Source organism: Cherax quadricarinatus, chromosome 28 (genome assembly GCF_038502225.1).
Source record: "Cherax quadricarinatus isolate ZL_2023a chromosome 28, ASM3850222v1, whole genome shotgun sequence".
Lineage (NCBI taxonomy): Eukaryota > Metazoa > Arthropoda > Malacostraca > Decapoda > Parastacidae > Cherax > Cherax quadricarinatus.
In genome coordinates, this window is record NC_091319.1 from 14,931,749 (window position 1) to 14,950,214 (window position 18,466).

Below are 18,466 nucleotides of genomic sequence, written 5' to 3' on the forward strand. Positions count from 1 at the left end.
TCCACTTTGCCGGAACAGTTGCACCTTCCACTTACCCCCCCCCCCTCATCCACCAGCAGATACTGTGGGCACGAAATAAGAAAAATGAGAAGGTTTTTAAGACAAGTTTCTTTCCGAAGGAACTCCAACGATGCAAGTCAGAAGAAAAGTTCTAAATTATAAGCCTAATTGTATGAGAGGTTGATGTCAAGTCATGCAGGGCAGCGAAGGCTGGATGTAGGATCTCGTCCTAGACTTGCTGACTGAAGGTCTTGACGTGATGCCATAGACTAGAGTCTAGACCATACTAATCCATCAAACTGAGTGAGGCCAAGGAAGAGAGAGAGAGAGAACGATTAAGCATGCAGTGAAGTCTCTAAGATAGATAGAGATCTTGGAAGTCTACACTGAAAAAGTATCTACTACCTAAATTAAGGACTATCGAGTATAATGTAGGTATGAGAGTCAAGCATAGAAAAACTTGTTACTGACCACCAGTAATATTATTATACTTGGTAGTGACCACCAGTAATATAATACTTGTTACTGACCACCAGTAATATTGCATTTGTTACTGACCACCAGTAATATTGCATTTGTTACTGACCACCAGTAATATTATACTTGGTAGTGATCACCAGTAATATAATACTTGTTACTGACCACCAGTAATATCATACTTGGTAGTGACCACCAGTAATATTATACTTGGTAGTGACCACCAGTAATATTATACTTGGTAGTGACCACCAGTAATATAATAATTGTTACTGACCACCAGTAATATTACACTTTTACTGACCACCAGTAATATTACACTTTTACTGACCACCAGTAATATTATACTTGTTGCTGACCACCAGTAATATTATACTTGTTACTGATTATAAGTAATATACTTGTTACTGACCGCCAGTAATATTATACTTGTTGCTGACCACCAGTAATATTATACTTGTTGCTGACCACCATTAGTATTATACTTGTTACTGACCACCAGTAATATTACACTTGTTACTGACCACCAGTAATATTACACTTGTTACTGACCACCAGTAATATTACACTTGTTACTGACCACCAGTACTATTACACTTGTTACTGACCACCAGTAATATTACACTTGTTACTGACCACCAGTAATATTACACTTGTTACTGACCACCAGTAATATTACACTTGTTACTGACCACCAGTAATATTACACTTGTTACTGACCACCAGTAATATTACACTTGTTACTGACCACCAGTAATATTACACTTGTTACTGACCACCAGTAATATTACACTTGTTACTGACCACCAGTAATATTACACTTGTTACTGACTACCAATAATGTTACACTTGTTACTTACCACCAATAATATTATTATGCTTGGTACTGACCACCAACACTATTATTCATACTGTTTTCCCTAACATTCTTCCCCACGAAGGTTACGAGGAAGTTTTCCCCTAGGAGTCGCCTCTTCTGGTAATTTCCCCGGCTTAGCCATTTTCTCCCCGCCGCAATATTTTTCGAGGGCTTCTTAAACGAGGTCGTGAAGTTCAAAATTTTCCGCTTGCAAATATTTTTTCCCCTTCCTCTGAAAATTTACGATTCCTGATATCAAGAAAGTTATGATGGTAAATCTTCATAATTTTAAACTACATTGGTTATTGAACGTATTCGCAATTGCCTAGAATAAAGAACGAGTATAATTAGGTAGTGTAGAACTTGGGCGTCTGAGTATCAAGCCTTAATTAACATCTCATTAAGCTGAATGGCCTTTACGAGTTTATTATTGTGAGTAACTTCGCCTCTGAAAGATCAAGAGCAGCAGCAGCCTTTCGCTGAAAAAAATACATCGTTTCTGGTGCAGTTTATGTCTTTCGTTCGTATTGCACATGTACTGCTACGTTCATAAAGTACACGCACTCCATTCATATTGTACATGCATTCCCTCGTTCATATTATACATGCATTCCCTCGTTCATATTGTACATGCATTCCTTTTTTCATATTGTACACGCACTTCCTCGTTCATATTGTACTTGCACTCCTTCGTTCATATTGTACTTGGATTTCTTTTTGAAGTACAGGCACATTGTGGATTGATTTGTGTTCTGGAAAATCTCATAACACAATAAAAACTACATAACAACACTACTGTACAAAACACACTTTGTGAAGTCAGTCTGGATTTCCACATGATTGATGTGGCTCGTGTGTTTAACACTGTGACTGAAGGGGAGGAGTGGAAATCTATGTAGTGTCACTCTGGTGGGTCGGCATACATGTGTCACCATGATTGGTGGGTTTGGGATACTCGATGTGTCACTCTGGTGGGTTCGGATACGTGTGTCACCATGACTGGTGGGTTTGGGATACTCGATGTGTCACTCTGGTGGGTTCGGATACGTGTGTCACCATGACTGGTGGGTTTGGGATACTCGATGTGTCACTCTGATTTAGAAGGGTTGGGACAATTGTGTACAAAGCCTGACCAAGTTTGTATACACCCTGAACAACTATGTATATACCTTGAACAAGCGTACATACCTGCTGAGCAAGTGTGTATGCACCATGAACAACGCAGTGCGGAGAGTTGCTGGGTTTTGTAAGGAAGAAAAAATGTTGGCAAAACAAAAAAAAAAAAAAAGATTGGTGCAGAAAAACAAAAACAAAGCGCGCTGAGGCCAAGTGTAATTGTAGGAGAGAAACACAGACACACACAGACAGACAGAGACATAGACACACACACACACACGTACAGACAGACACGGACACACACACTTCTTCACATACACAATAACACACCACCCACACGCCAGATATATATAGACAAGTGCCTTTGACAACTAGTTACTACTAACCATCCCCCACACACACATACACTCGACCCCCCCTGGAACGACAGATAGGTGAGTACACACACACACACACACACACACACACACACACACACACACACACACATACAGTGGTGACCAGAGACTGGTAAGAGTATTTTTCTTAAACATTAGATACACATCAAAGCCAGGGCAACACGGCTACTAGTTACATGCCAGCTGAACATCAAATATGTTATTATCCGCGTTTAGTGTTAGCCGATTCAGTAATTATATAATCGCTTGTGAATATATTTTCGTATACCGGTAAATTTTTCTCCCAATGAATTTATAGGTATTTAATTTGAGGGTGGCTGGACGAGTCGGGGGGTTGGAGGGTACTGATGCGTGGGAGTTCTGCCTGGCCTCACTTTAGAGATGGAGGGAGTACAATAGTGTGCAAATTAATTGGGATATGAGTAAATTTTGTGATTTTTATAATATATCTTAAGTCTCCTGCTTAATGTAGTCTCGGTTCTTTTCATAAGAATTTGCTACCGACTTCTGGCAACCATCCAGCTGTGGTGTTACCCTGCGACTCACGTCAGTGCTACAATAACTGTTGTTCTGTAAGGCTATTCCTGCAAACATGCTCCGTGAGTGAATGGTTTCGCAAAATTCACCCCTTCAGTTCATGATTACTGCTGAAATTCGTAATAGATGTTACACCTAAGAAGTGTGCAAGTATTGTAGCTCTTAGAAAACATGATTTGAATATCAGCCAGGTCGCCGAAAATTTAAGCCTAGTAAAGTCAACTGGTGTTCGGATTCTGAAGAGAGCTGACGACACTGGTGATTGTGGAGCGCGTGGAAGAAAACGCAAGGTTATAAGAAACAGTGTGAATGATCCCAAGAAAACCACCAAATATCTACGGATAGATTTGGCTTCAGCTGGTGTAAATGTTGATTCTTCAATTGTTCGACGAATGCTCCATGAGGTCGGCAGAACTGCCAGGAAGCCAGTAAAAAACACAATTATTGGCTGCTGCTATGAAGAAAAAACGGCTACGGTGGGCACTCGGTCATAAGGGATGGACGACAGATGGAGACAAGTTATATTTTCAGATGAGGACCATTTTAAAGTACATGGGTACAGATCAGTGGTAGTGAGACGGAGTACAGGCGAACCTCTTCGGAATGAACTCATTTTGGGGTAATTTTACTGCTAAAGGCCTTGGACGGCTTGTTTTTGTTCAGGGAACGATAAACAGTGACCAATACTAGGCTATCTGGTAACTCATTTGCTTCCTATTGTGGATAGAGACTTTCCTGATGGAGAAGGCATTTTCCAGCAGAATCTTGCTCCATGTCACACTTTCAGAAAAAAAAAAAGCTGACAGTCTTCGAAGAGAGTGGGCTACTAAGCGTTCTAAATTGGCCTGGAAACTCTCCTGACCTCAACCCGATTGAGAATCTATGAGTAATAACCAAACGGAGGATCGCGAACAGGACCATTCAACTGTGGAGAAGCTAATTGCTGTTGTTATTAGGACCTGGTGCCACGACGAAGAATGTGCCAAAATGTGTTCATCATTGGTTGTTTCTATGCCCAAGCATGTAACAATGCTCATAAAAGCAAAGGGTAGTCATATCTCTCTTTAAATCAATCATATCACTGGTCAACAGTTTTTGAAAAGTTGTATGCTTCTTAATGAGATTAGTTAATTATGTATTTTCATATCCTGAATCCAAATATCACATTGAAAAATGATTATTGGCTATAGGTTTAAAGATACAATACATGTAATATTTGACTTATTTTATAACGTACAATATGTGTCAGTATGTTTTAAACTCTAATCCGTACCTACTCTCTGCCTTTTTGCCTGACGCTTGTAGTGGGCTGAAGAATCTTCTCTTGTTAGTGTCCAGCAATAGTCTGCAAGCATTCTTGTGCCCCATTTGTCCTGGTACCATTTTTCCATGGTTGAAATATCTTGGTGAAACCTTTCACTATGTTCGTCACTAACTCCCCCACAGTTCGCTGGAAGAAAGTCTAAATGTGAGTCCAAAAAGTGGATTTTAAGTGGCATGTTACATCACATGTTCTTGTAAGCCTTGATGAGGTTTGCCACCAATTCTTCATAATTACCTTCCCTTCCGTTTCCGATAAATCTCTTCGCCTCTAACCTGAATGTTTCCCATGCAGCTTTCTCCTCCCCGTGAAGGTCTGATTCAAAATCACCATCTTTAAGAAGCTCTCTAATCTGAGGATCATTGAAGACTCCCTCTCTTATCTTAGCGTCGTAGGAAAATAAAATGAATATAATATGCCTCACTTGCATATCAATAGTTTGCTCAGTGAATATTTATTATAAGTTTAAAAAGTGTTTGACCAAGAAAATCACCTGCCTTTCACCTCAAAATATAAACTTGCACATCACAACCACCTTCTATGACTGCTGGAACAATAATAAAGGTCAGTCAGACTGTGAGTGTGGTAAGAAACACACTGCCACAAGCCTGTTGGAACCTGTTGTGACACGTAGGTATATATTGAAAAGTAGAGCTAACAAACAATTTTAACCATGATATTCATTATCAGTGACCTAAAATTAGTTGGAAATTCCTACTCTGGTCTCGGAAACATTTTGCTTGTTGACCAGTAAATTATCATTGCCCTGTATTTTTTAAATAAACACTAATTTTCCGATGTCTTATTTCCTCACTGGCCCAATTAATATGCACACTACTGTAAATGTGGGAGGATAGGAGGGAAGGAGAGGCAGGAACTCAGGGAGGATGAAAGGGAGGGAAGCAGAAAGGACGGATTCAGGGAGTGAAGGGAAGAAACAGACAGCAAAGGATGAAAGCAGAGAGGAGGAAGGTAGGGAGAGGGAGGGTAGATCCAGGAAGGGAGGGAAGTAGAAAAAACAGAGGCAGTAAGGGAGTGAAAGAGAGAGACAGGAGGAGGAAGGGAGTGAAGTAGAAAGGAGAGAGGTAGGGAGTGAGAGAAACAAAGGTAGGGAAGCAAGGCGGGAGGGAGGGAGGGGAGGAGACTGACAAAAAAGGGAAGAGAGGAGTTAGGGAGGGAGTAAAGGATTGTGAAGAGAGGGAGGAAGTAAAGAATGAGGGAGGGGAGAAACAAGGGATGAATTTCAGGCATTTCTATCTTATAAGAGAGTGTAAAAAAGTAGTGATACAGTCGAGTATATAACACTCTCCTGTTAACTCCTGTTAACTCTCCTGTTAAGACCTCAGTCTCCGAGTTACCAAACATGACTGTATAAATTTTCTTTAAATTGAACTATACGCTGACTGAATGGGTCATACACACGTAATATAATACATACAATATAGTCATTAATGTCATATTTCATCATGTTTGAGGCCAAGAGTCAAGAAAGTGGCAACAGTTGCCACAGATGTAACTGTTGTGGCAACAGTTGCCAGTCGTCCCTGTTGTGGCAACAGTTGCTACAGTCTTCACTGTTGTTGCAACAGTTGCCACAGTCGTCACTGTTATGGCAACAGTTGCACAGACGTCATCATTGTTGCAACAGTTGCCACTGATGTCACTCGACACTGACATCAGTTGCAACAATTACCACTGATGTCACTTGCTTTTCTGCGTGGCAGTACATTATACTTTATCTTCAGGAATGACGGTAAATAATTTCTCATGGAAGGAATATCATAATTTCGACGGGACTAGAGTGGTACAAAGCTTATTTGTGGGCGCGGGGAGGAGTATGGGGTGGGGAGAAGTGTGGGCATTGGGAGCGGTGGGGAGGTGTGGGCGTGGGGGGGTAGAGGTGTAAGCATGAGATGTAAGAGTGTATGAGTAAAAAAAATCAGGTGTTGGTTTAATAGAAAAATGTTACTTAAGTTAGAAGGCGGATGTGTGGGGGTGAGTCTGACCTGTGGGGCTGAGTCTGACGTGTGGGGCTGAGTCTGACGTGTGGGGATGAGTCTGACGTGTGGGGCTGAGTCTGACGTGTGGGGCTGAGTCTGATGTGTGGGGCTGAGTCTGACGTGTGGGGCTGAGTCTGACGTGTGGGGCTGAGTCTGACGTGTGGGGCTGAGTCTGACGTGTGGGGGTGAGTCTGACGTGTGGGGGTGAGTCTGACGTGTGGGGGTGAGTCTGACGTGTGGGGGTGAGTCTGACGTGTGGAGGTGAATCTGACGTGTGGGGCTGAGTCTGACGTGTGGGGGTGAGTCTGACGTGTGGAGGTGAGTTTGACCTGTGGGGCTGAGTCTGACGTGTGGGGATGAGTCTGACGTGTGGGGATGAGTCTGACGTGTGGGGATGAGTCTGACGTGTGGGGATGAGTCTGACGTGTGGGGATGAGTCTGACCTGTGGGGGTGAGTCTGACCTGTGGGGGTGAGTCTGACCTGTGGGGGTGAGTCTGACGTGTGGGGGTGAGTCTGACGTGTGGGGGTGAGTCTGACGTGTGGGGGTGAGTCTGACGTGTGGGGGTGAGTCTGACCTGTGGGGGTGAGTGTTACAAAAAACGCGATTCTAATAAGCTTAGAGATCTCCAGTGAATACTAGAAAGGACTGCCCTTCTAGCATCCAGCCTGTTACTGGGTTTTCATAACAAGTAGTCAGTATCCTCGTCCAATTATCCATTAGAATTCAATAAGAATTATTAGTGCTTCAGGATTACAACTGGTAGGCTACTAACTAGAGAAATTAAAATTTAATAAATTTATTAAGTTGTCTAGGCGTATATCATTAAATTAAATTAAATTAATCACAGTAATCAAAATAATATTAATCACTTCTCTCGTGTACAGTATTATTGTGCTGAAAGCACATAACACATTTTTATCTCTTAAGTACCGTATGGTACATAAATATTTAATAATACAATATACAAATAAGTATGTGTATGTGTGTAAGTGCTCTGTCTCACGACTTGACTAGACTTAAACAAGTGACTGACAAAGTCCTCACATAAACTAACTTCTCGACCAACTGGCAATCAGAACACTCTGCTTGAACAATAAACGAATGCTAAGCCCAATAGCAATATAACATGCAGCTGCGACACACAATCAGGAACAAGGAGATAATATAACGACACTAAGTAGGGACCATCAGCAGATACTCCACAAGTCACACAACTCCCATACCACTGAATGTAAGTTCAGCATAAGAAAATCCCCGACTGTGACAATACACAGATACCAGTACAAGTTAGGTCAGAAGCTACAGCTCAGGACCTGAGTTACTCAGAGTGTCTATACGACACAACCTCAGTACAACGTCGAAAATCACTAAGTCTATACAATGTTCTGTGAACAGAGTCTCCAGAACTAACAACAATAATAAGACAGAGACCATCTTCCAACAAGGGCCAATAAGGAAGAGTTAAGCACTTGTCAGGAATACGTCCAACCACCAAGAGAGTCTAGACCAGACTGAATACTTCAGGTGAGGTGTGATCAACCCCCCCCCCCTCTATCACGTGATAGCTCCGTGGACAGTTGCTGCCCAGCAACAACGAGAAGCCGGCAGAGTAACGAGCCACGAGCGATAATTACAGTAGTTAGACAATCAAGACGAACTATGAGCACATAATGTTATATCCTACCTAACAACATAACTAAGTCAAATAATATAAAGCAATATATTTACGATTTAGCTAATATCGCAAATATAAGCAATATAAAATTATATGAAAAGGTAATGTACATTATATATATATATACATCATATACATTGTAACCCATTCAGGGGTTGCAACAGTGAGTCTGACGTATGGGGTGAGTCTGACCTGTGGGGGGTGAGTCTGACCTGTGGGGGTGAGTCTGACCTGTGTGGGGTGAGTCTGACCTGTGGGGGGTGAGTCTGACGTGTGGGGGTGAGTCTGACGTGTGGGGTTAGGCTGATACACTCATCAGTGTAGGTGTAGACGTGGGTGTCACTTCATCCGTCATCCTCAGGTCACCCATTATCCACAGGTCACTCATCAACCGTGTCAGTCAAGGCTGCAGCACCAATAACCAAGTTAACTGATTCTTCTACAATATCGAACAAAATACTCTGGTGCAACTTGTCGAAGCTGAACATTCAGTAGTCACAAAAACCGTCGGAGAAAAAATCCTCGCTCATTAATTCGGACTCAGCTCACCGAGACGCCGCTGCTTTAATAATGAGTTGACAAGGTTGACAAGTAAGGTAAAAAAAAAAAACGTCAAAATGAGTCTTGGGGGGAGGGGAGGTAGACATAGGAAGATTCAGCGTGCTGAGCACCTCAATGAAAGCCTGTCAACAGGGAGGTTGAAAGTTCACAAGTTTCTAATGAAGTTTATATATATATATATATATATATATATATATATATATATATATATATATATATATATATATATATATATATATATGTCGTGCGAATAGGGAAAACTGGTCAGTTAGTAAGAGCTCATTTAAAATTGAATCCTTTCTAAAATTTTCTCTTATATGTGTAAAGATATATTTTTTAATTTATGTTAATGTAAACATTAATAACTTTGTACCAAAAAGAACCTTAGAAAACTTACCTAACCTTATTATAACAAGCCCAATTTAGTTTAGTCTAATCCAACTAAATATATTTTAGATAGGTTTACAATAATTTAATAAACAAACACAATGCAATATATATTTTTCGTTAGGTTCGGAATGATTTTTGCAAAATTATTGCATACACAAAGTTTCGCTTGCCTTATTCGGCAAGAAAAGCGTTGCTATTTAAGCCAAAATCGTAAGGTTTACCTATTCGGCACAACATGCATCTCCCCAGAAAATACTACAGAGTACTGGGGAGAAACGATGAAAATATTCGTTACTGGGGGAGAAACGACTAAAAAGTTCGTGGTAACTTAGCGTCCCTTGGAAAGCCTTTCAAAGACAACCAAATGTATGTATTGTTACCTGAGTGCAGAGGCCAAGCAACAGTGGTGGTAGTGGTGAAGCCTTAGTGAACACCATTATACCACTCAAACAAACACACACACATACACACACACACACACACACACACACACACACACACACACACACACACACACACACACACACACACACACACACATACACACACTACAATGGATCAGGGAATACTTGTCAGGAAGACAGCAGCGAGTCATGGTACGTGGCGAGGTGTCAGAGTGGGCACCTGTGTCCAGCGGGGTCCCGCAGGGGTCAGTCCTAGGACCAGTGCTGTTTCTGGTATTTGTGAACGACATGACGGAAGGAATAGACTCCGAGGTGTCCCTGTTTGCAAATGACGTGAAGTTGATGAGAAGAATTCACTCGATCGAAGACCAGGCAGAACTACAAAGGGATCTGGACAGGCTGCAGACCTGGTCCAGCAATTGGCTCCTGGAGTTCAATCCCACCAAGTGCAAAGTCATGAAGATTGGGGAATGGCAAAGAAGACCGCAGACGGAGTACAGTCTAGGGGGCCAGAGACTACAAACCTCACTCAAGGAAAAAGATCTTGGGGTGAGTATAACACCAGGCACATCTCCTGAAGCGCACATCAACCAAATAGCTGCTGCAGCATATGGGCGCCTAGCAAACCTCAGAACAGCATTCCGACATCTTAATAAGGAATCGTTCAGGACCCTGTACACCGTGTACGTTAGGCCCATATTGGAGTATGCGGCACCAGTTTGGAACCCACACCTAGCCAAGCACGTGAAGAAACTAGAGAAAGTGCAAAGGTTTGCAACAAGACTAGTCCCAGAGCTAAGAGGTATGTCCTACGAGGAGAGGTTAAGGGAAATCAACCTGACGACACTGGAGGACAGGAGAGATAGTTGGGACATCATAACGACATACAAAATACTGAGAGGAATTGATAAGGTGGACAAAGACAGGATGTTCCAGAGATTGGACACAGTAACAAGGGGACACAGTTGGAAGTTGAAGACACAGATGAATCACAGGGATGTTAGGAAGTATTTCTTCAGCCACAGAGTAGTCAGTAAGTGGAATAGTTTGGGAAGCGATGTAGTGGAGGCAGGATCCATACATAGCTTTAAGCAGAGGTATGATAAAGCTCATGGTTCAGGGAGAGTGACCTAGTAGCGATCAGTGAAGATGCGGGGCCAGGAGCTCGGACTCGACCCCCGCAACCTCAACTAGGTGAGTACACATACACACACACACACGTATATATATATGTATACACACACACACACACACACGTGTATATATATATATATATATATATATATATATATATATATATATATATATATATATATATATATATATATATATATATATATATATATATATGTATACACACACACACACACACACACACACACACACACACACACACCCTCACCCTCACCCTCGCACACCCCACCAATATAGCAACAACAAAACCCGAACACTAACAACACTCACACACTAACAACACACACACTAACAACACACACACTCGCAACACACACACTCGCAACACACACTCGCACGCTCACAACACGCACACTAACAACACACTCGCACACTAACAACACACACACACACACACACACACACACATTAACAACACACACACACTAACAACAAAACAAATAAAAGTCAAGAAAAAGGAAAATGGACAAAAACAATAACACACAGGTACATACTCATAGCGGGGCTGGGGGGGGGGAGAGAGTGTTTAGAACATATATTACTTTCTCTAAATCAGATTCACTTGACATACACCACTACATTTTGCGACTCCCCTAAACTTGTTGGATGAGACGTACTTGGAAATGTAATTCATATTAAGAAATGTAATTCACATTTGGAAATGTAGTTCACATTAGGAAATGCAGTTCACATTAGGAAGTGCAATTCGCATTAGGAAATGTAATTCACATTACACTGGTTTTCCTGCATCTTTCCCATTAAGCATTTTTACCCTGATTTTTATGAGGAAATTTAGTGAAATAAATCCATCTGATAATCCCGCGCGGGCCAGAGAGTATTTTTTTCCCATCAAGCCATTCTGAAAATTCAAAAATCATATTTTAATTTTTTTTAATGTTTTTTTTTCACATTCAGATGGTTTCAAATTTGCATATACTAAAGCTATTATTTAAAGATTATGTAGTAAGTTATATTCGAGGTTTGATGTAAGTTACATAAATCAAGTAGGGATGATTATAATTAAAAACTGAAGGCAGATTATTGTCTCAGAAAGGGTAACTTTGGTTTTCTGACTATATTTCCTTTTTATTTTTTCCCCTCCAAACTTTCGTTTATAACTTCAGAACGGCTTATCCAATTGGCTTCAACTTTTTAAAGCTAGTTCACTGTTCCGAGAGGCAAAGGATCATTTAGTTACTGTTGTGTTGGTGCTCTGTGATCACTGTTTCCTGGAATGGATCAGATAACTTTTAAAAGCTTCTTGTGTTTGGCTTCGAACATTCAAGAAAAGGAGTATCCTCACTCAGTGAGGGCAAAGAGCGAAGCTGAGGTGTGTAGTTGTACATTTGCCAAGTTTGTGTAAAATAATGAGATTTTTCTCGTTATATCAGTTTAAATATAATTGCATATACCTCTTTTGAACTGCTTCAGTTTTCACTGGCTGGTGAAATTTACAGAGAGGAAACCACTGTTTAGTCTGCGTAGGTCCGAATTTTAAATTGTATTAACATTGTTATAAAAATAAGAATCGTTGGATTCAAAGCAATTGCTGCAGACTGTTTTCTGCTAGACTTCAATCTTTGTGTTGGTGGGTTTTATTAAAAGAAAGTTTGATATTCACTTTCTGCTGTGTAACTTTTAACTTGCCAATTTTATTAAAATGTTTCAGATGTCATAACTAGAGAATACCTTTGAAGAGCTTCTAACTCTAAGTCAGGTTTATCATAATGGCAAATATCTTTGTACTGAGTTTGAGCAATGTAGGATCAAATGTGCCAATTTTATTAAAGATATTATATCAGGCCGGACGTTAACGAACAAAATGAACCGGTCATTCTCATACAATTGCAGATTTTTTTAAATAAAATATAACTGAGAAAACAGACATTGAAAACTTGTGTTATTATGACGTTTTTCTACATTTTACGAGTTTAGTAAACCCTTAAATACTATATTATGCTACGATTTTGTGTCAACACCGGTGTATTGTTAGGCTCAATATTCTTGTCATTCACTAAGTTCCTACAGGACCTTCGAATACAACTTCAAAACGCTTTATCCAGTCGGCGTCAAATTTTCAGCTCAGGTGAACTATAGGTAAAAGTTCATGGAACAATTGGCATGTGCAGGCGCACTGGTCAATTTTATGTACACCATTCCCAATTTTTGGTTTCCATTGGGTAACTTTAGAGCCTCTCCTGATTGGCTTCAGCCTTCCGACACCGGTGTATCCGACCTAGAAAAAGGTTGATATTCAAAGTAAAACTTGTAGGTCCTGTTTTGCCACTTTTTTAATTTCGAAATGGCTTATTATTATTTTCTATTAAATAACTGGTGTGTGCCTCTGCTGAATGCTATGAATCTTTTATGAAGTGGATGAAACTTTCCCGAGTTCAGGCTGTGTAGGTGTAGATTTCTCGACTTACTAACGTAGTTAATAAACTTGTTAATTGTTTGAGTCTGTGTTGTAACTAGAGAATGTATAAATGATGTTTCAAGCAGTAGTGCCAGGATTTCATCTTCCCTATAAGACTTCTTTTTCCAAGAAACTTCCCAGTCACTGATATGCGCGCGCGCGCGCGTGTTTGTGTGTGTGTACTCACCTATTTGTGGTTGCAGGGGTCTAGTCATAGCTCCTGGCTCCCCTCTTCACTGGCCGCTACTGAGTCACTCTCCCTGCACCATGAGCTTTATCATACCTCTGCTTAAAGCTATGAATAGATTCTGCCTCCACTACATCGCTTCCCAAACTATTCCACTTCCTGACTACTCTGTGACTGAAGAAATACTTCCTAACATCCCTGTGATTCATCTGTCTCTTCAACTTCCAACTGTGTCCCCTTGTTGCTGTGTCCCATCTCTGGAACATTGTCTCTGTTCACCTTGTCAATTCCTCTCAGTATTTTATATGTCGTAATCATGTCCCCCTATCTCCCCTGTCGTCCAGTGTCGTTAGGTCACTGTCCCTTAACCTCTCCTCGTAGGACATACCCCTTAGCTCCGGGACTAGTCTTGTTGCAAACCTCTGCACCTTCTCTAGTTTCTTTATGTGCTTGGCTAGGTGTGGGTTCCAAACTGGTGCCGCATACTCCAATATGGGCCTAACGTACACAGTGTGCAGGGTCCTGAACGATTCCTTATTAAGATGGCGGAATGCTGTTCTTATTGTTGCTAGGCGCCTGTATGCTGCAGCAGTTAATTGGTTGATATGCGCCTCAGGAGATGTGCCTGGTGTTATACTCACCCCAAGATCTTTTTCCTTGAGTGAGGTTTGTAGTCTCTGGCCCCCGACACTGTACTCCGTCTGCAGTCTTCTTCGCCCTTCCTCAATCTTCATGACTTTGCACTTGGTGGGGTTGAACTCCAGGAGCCAAGTTCTGGGCCAGGCCTGCAGCCTGTCCAGATCCCTTTTGTAGTTCTGCCTGGTCCCCGTCCGATTGAATTCTACTCATCAGCTTCATATCTGTAAACAGGGACATTTCGGAGCCTATTCCTTCCGTCACGTCGTTCACAAATAGCAGAAACAGCACCGGTCCTAGGACTAACCCCTGTGGAACCCCACTAGTCACAGGCGCCCACTCTGACACCTCGCCACGTACCATGACTCGCTGCTGTCTTCCTGACAGGTATTCCCTAATCTATTGCAGTGTCTTCCCTGTTATACCTGCCTGTCCCTCCAGTTTTTGCACTAATCTCTTGTGTGGAACTGTGTCAAACGCCTTCTTACAGTCCTAGAAAATGCAATCTACCCACCCTTCTCTCTCTTGTCTTACTGCTTTCACCCTGTCATAGAACTTCAGTAGGTTTGTGACACGGGATTTCCCGTCCCTAAAACCGTGATGGCTGTTAAGCTCATTCCTTTGTAGGTGTTCCACCACTCTTCTCCTGATAATCTTCTCCATGACTTTGCATACTTTACATGTCAGTGACACTGATCTATAGTTTAGTGCTTCATGTCTGTCTCTTATTTTTTTTAAATTGGGACTACATTTGCTGTTTCGATAGATGTGTTGGATATTGTTGTTAGGGGTTCACATAGCGCCTCTGCTCCCTCTCTCAGGACCCATGGAGAGATATCCGGCCCCATCGCCTTTGAGGTATCTAGCTCGCTCAACAGCCTCTTCACTTCTTCCTCGGTTGTATGTATTGTGTCCAGCACTTGGTGATGTACCCCCCCCCCTCCCTCCTCTCCGACTTTCTGGAGTCCCTTCTGTCTCCTCTGTGAACACTTGTTCGAATCTCATGTTGAGTTCCTCACATACTTTGTGGTCGTTTCATGTGATCTCCTCCTTCCTTAGCCTGATTACCTGGTCACCGGCTGATTACCAGCTTTGGGTCAGATTTGGCTTTTGCTGCTGTCATTTTCATATTGTCGTTGGGCCTCCCTTCTTACCTGTGCATATTCATTTCTGGCTCTACGACTTCTCTTCTTATTCTCCTTGGTCCTTTGCCCTCTATACTTCCTCCATTCCCAGCACCTTTGGGTGAACCACGGGCTCATCCTGGCTTTTTCATTATTCCTGTTACCCTTGGGTACAAACCTCTCCATAGCTTCCTTGCATATTGTTGTCACATATTCCATCTCGTTTACTGACTTCCCTGCCAGTTCTCTGTCCCACTGAACCCTGTTCAGGAAGTTCTTCATTCCTGCATAGGCCCCTTTCTTGTAGTTTGGCTTCATTCGTCCAGCTCTTCCTGCTTCCCCCTCCACTTGTTACTCTACTGTGTATTCGAATCTTAAAACCAAATGATCGCTGGCCCCAAGGGGTCTTTCATATGTGGTGTCCTCAATATCTGCACTACTCAAGGCGAATACTAGGTCCGGTCTTGCTGGTTCATCCTCTCCTCTCTCTCTGGTAGTGTCCCTTATATGTTGGTACATGAAGTTTCCCATTACCACCTCCATCATCTTAGCCCTACACTTTTTTTGGTCCCCATGTGGCTCCAGGTTCTCCCAATCGATTTCCTTGTGGTTGAAGTCACCCATGATAAGTAGCTTTGCCCTGCTTGCATGAGCCCTTCTGGCCACTTCAGCCAGTGTGTCGACCATCGCTCTCTTACTCTTGCCTTGGCCTCCTGCTGTTCTATGGTGGGTTATACATCACTGCAATTACCACCTTGGGACTTCCAGACTGAAGCATTCCTACTATGTAATCCCTTCTCCTCTGTCTCCTCCAGCTCATCAAAATCCCATCGGTTTTTGACCAGCAGTGCCACTCCTTCAACCCCTCTGTTCCCTCTATCTTTCCTCAGGATCTAATATCCCGTTGGAAAGATGGTATCTGTTATCATACCTGTGAGGTTGGTTTCTGTGAGAGCTATGATGTCCGGTGATGCCTCTTTGACTCTTTCATGCCACTCCTCCCACTTATTTGTTATTCCATTAGCGTTAGTGTACCATACCTTCAGTTTCCTCTCCAACACTGTTTTGGGGGGTCTATGAGGGTGGGGGACCTGTCAGTGTACTCTGGGATTCTATAGCTGAGTGTTGGGTAGGAGCTGTGGATGTGGATTGTGGTTTGTGTTGGGATAGCGTGATTGGTTGTGGGGTTCTGGGGATGGTTCTGTGTGTGCTTGCTCTTGTTGCTCTGTCCTGCTCTGGTTGTCCTCTGCTGATTTTCTCCTTGTCTCTCTTCCTATCTTCTTTCGCTTTTGTGTCCTCTCCCTCAGCTGCTGTCGTTCTGTTTGTGTTCTGCCTCGGTCTAGGAACACCCTCTTGTATTCTGCTGAGTCCTTCAACCGTGGTTTCTCTTGGAGGATCCTGTTCCACACTGTTTCTGTCCTGAAGATCAGCTTGATCGGTCGTTTTCTCCCCTTCAAATACCCCCTTATTCTCTGAAAATTTACAATCTCAGACATGTCCTCTTCACCTATTTCTGTGATGTTCTCAATCTCCTTTCTTTCTGCCTGCTGTCTTTCAATGTGTGTCCTTCCCTTGCTCTCCTGAAGCCCATGAATAAACACTGGCTTTGCCTTCTCCTCCCATTGCCTTTCCCTCTGTGACTCTGGCTCCTGTCTGTACATGGCCATTTTCTCCCTTGTTTTTTACTGTAGCTCTTGGTGGCATGTTCGTGCCACTGCATTTGAGCTATCCCCCTCTCCACCTGCACCCAGCTCCTCTCCCCCTTCACGCCTTGGCCCTGCTTGGTAGGCTGATATGGCCTTAGCCTTCCAGCTTCATATGCTGTCTTCTCTGGTCATTACCCCTGTAACTCGCTTCAGCCTGTTTACCTCATCTTCTATTACCCTGATCCTGGCTACTACAGTTTCGACTTGTGACTCCCAATTCTTCTTCTCCTCCTCCAACCTCTTTTCCAATTTCACAGAAATCTCTGTCTCCATTTTTGTAGGAAGCTCTCCTAGATTTCTCTCCTACTCTTGTTTCATCCTTTTGCAATGCTCTCCCTTCCACTCCTCCCTACCAGAACCATTCTCTTCCGATCTCTGGGTCCTTCAAGTCCCCCTCTGACCCACCATTTTTTTTTGTGCTTGTGTGTGTGTGTGTGTGTGTGTGTGTGTGTGTGTGTGTGTGTGTGTGTGTGTGTGTGTGTGTGTGTGTGTGTGTGTAATGCCATGCTGATTAGGTAAAACTTGCGATTTTGGCTTAAATAACAACGCTCTTCTTGCCGAATAAGGCAAGCGAACATTTGTGTATGTAGTAATTTCGCAAAAATCATTTTGAACCTAACGAAAAAAAAATATTGTTTTTATTATTAAATTATTATAAACTTATTTAAAATATATTAAGTTGGATTAAGCTAAATTAAATTGTGCTTGTTATAATAAGGTTAGGTAAGTTTTCTAAGGTCCTTTTGGTACTAAATTATTAATTTTTACATTAACACACATAAAAAAATATATATCTAAAAAAATATAAGAGAAAATTTTAGAAAGGACTTAATTTTAAATGAGTTCTTGCTAATTAACCAGTTTTACCTATTCGACACTACATTATATATAATAATAGATATAATTTCTTGGTCTAAAATAACTGTAAATCTGTGATGACCTCGTTATAAGCCACTTCACATTCTTTCTCGTGAATTTTAAGAAAAATTCTGCGACTTTTTATTTTTTTACTGTAATGTAGCGCTTCTTGACGACGATGATGATGATGATAATATTCTCTAATAAAACTGATATTGCAATTAGATACTGTTAGGCAGAACTACAGTGACCACAAGGCTAGTCACTTCCTCCTAAAATATTAATATAAATATGTTTTTAAATATCGTGTTTAATCATCACACTTCCATTTATGAACACCGAGAGTTGTTTACCTTCCTTTGGCCAATATGGAATTTTCTGAAAGAAAAACATTTTTAGAATCATTTGAAAACGCGAAACTTTTTTTTAGTTCTCTTGTACCTTTGATATATAAAATATTTATAGAATACTCTCAACACTGCTGTTTGCATTGAGGCAATCAGATCCTCTCTTGCTCCATATGCGGTTTGATCTTCCATTCTAAATATTTTTGCATCAAACAGATTGATAGATTTCTTATCTGTGTTCGTGTGTGTACTCGCAGA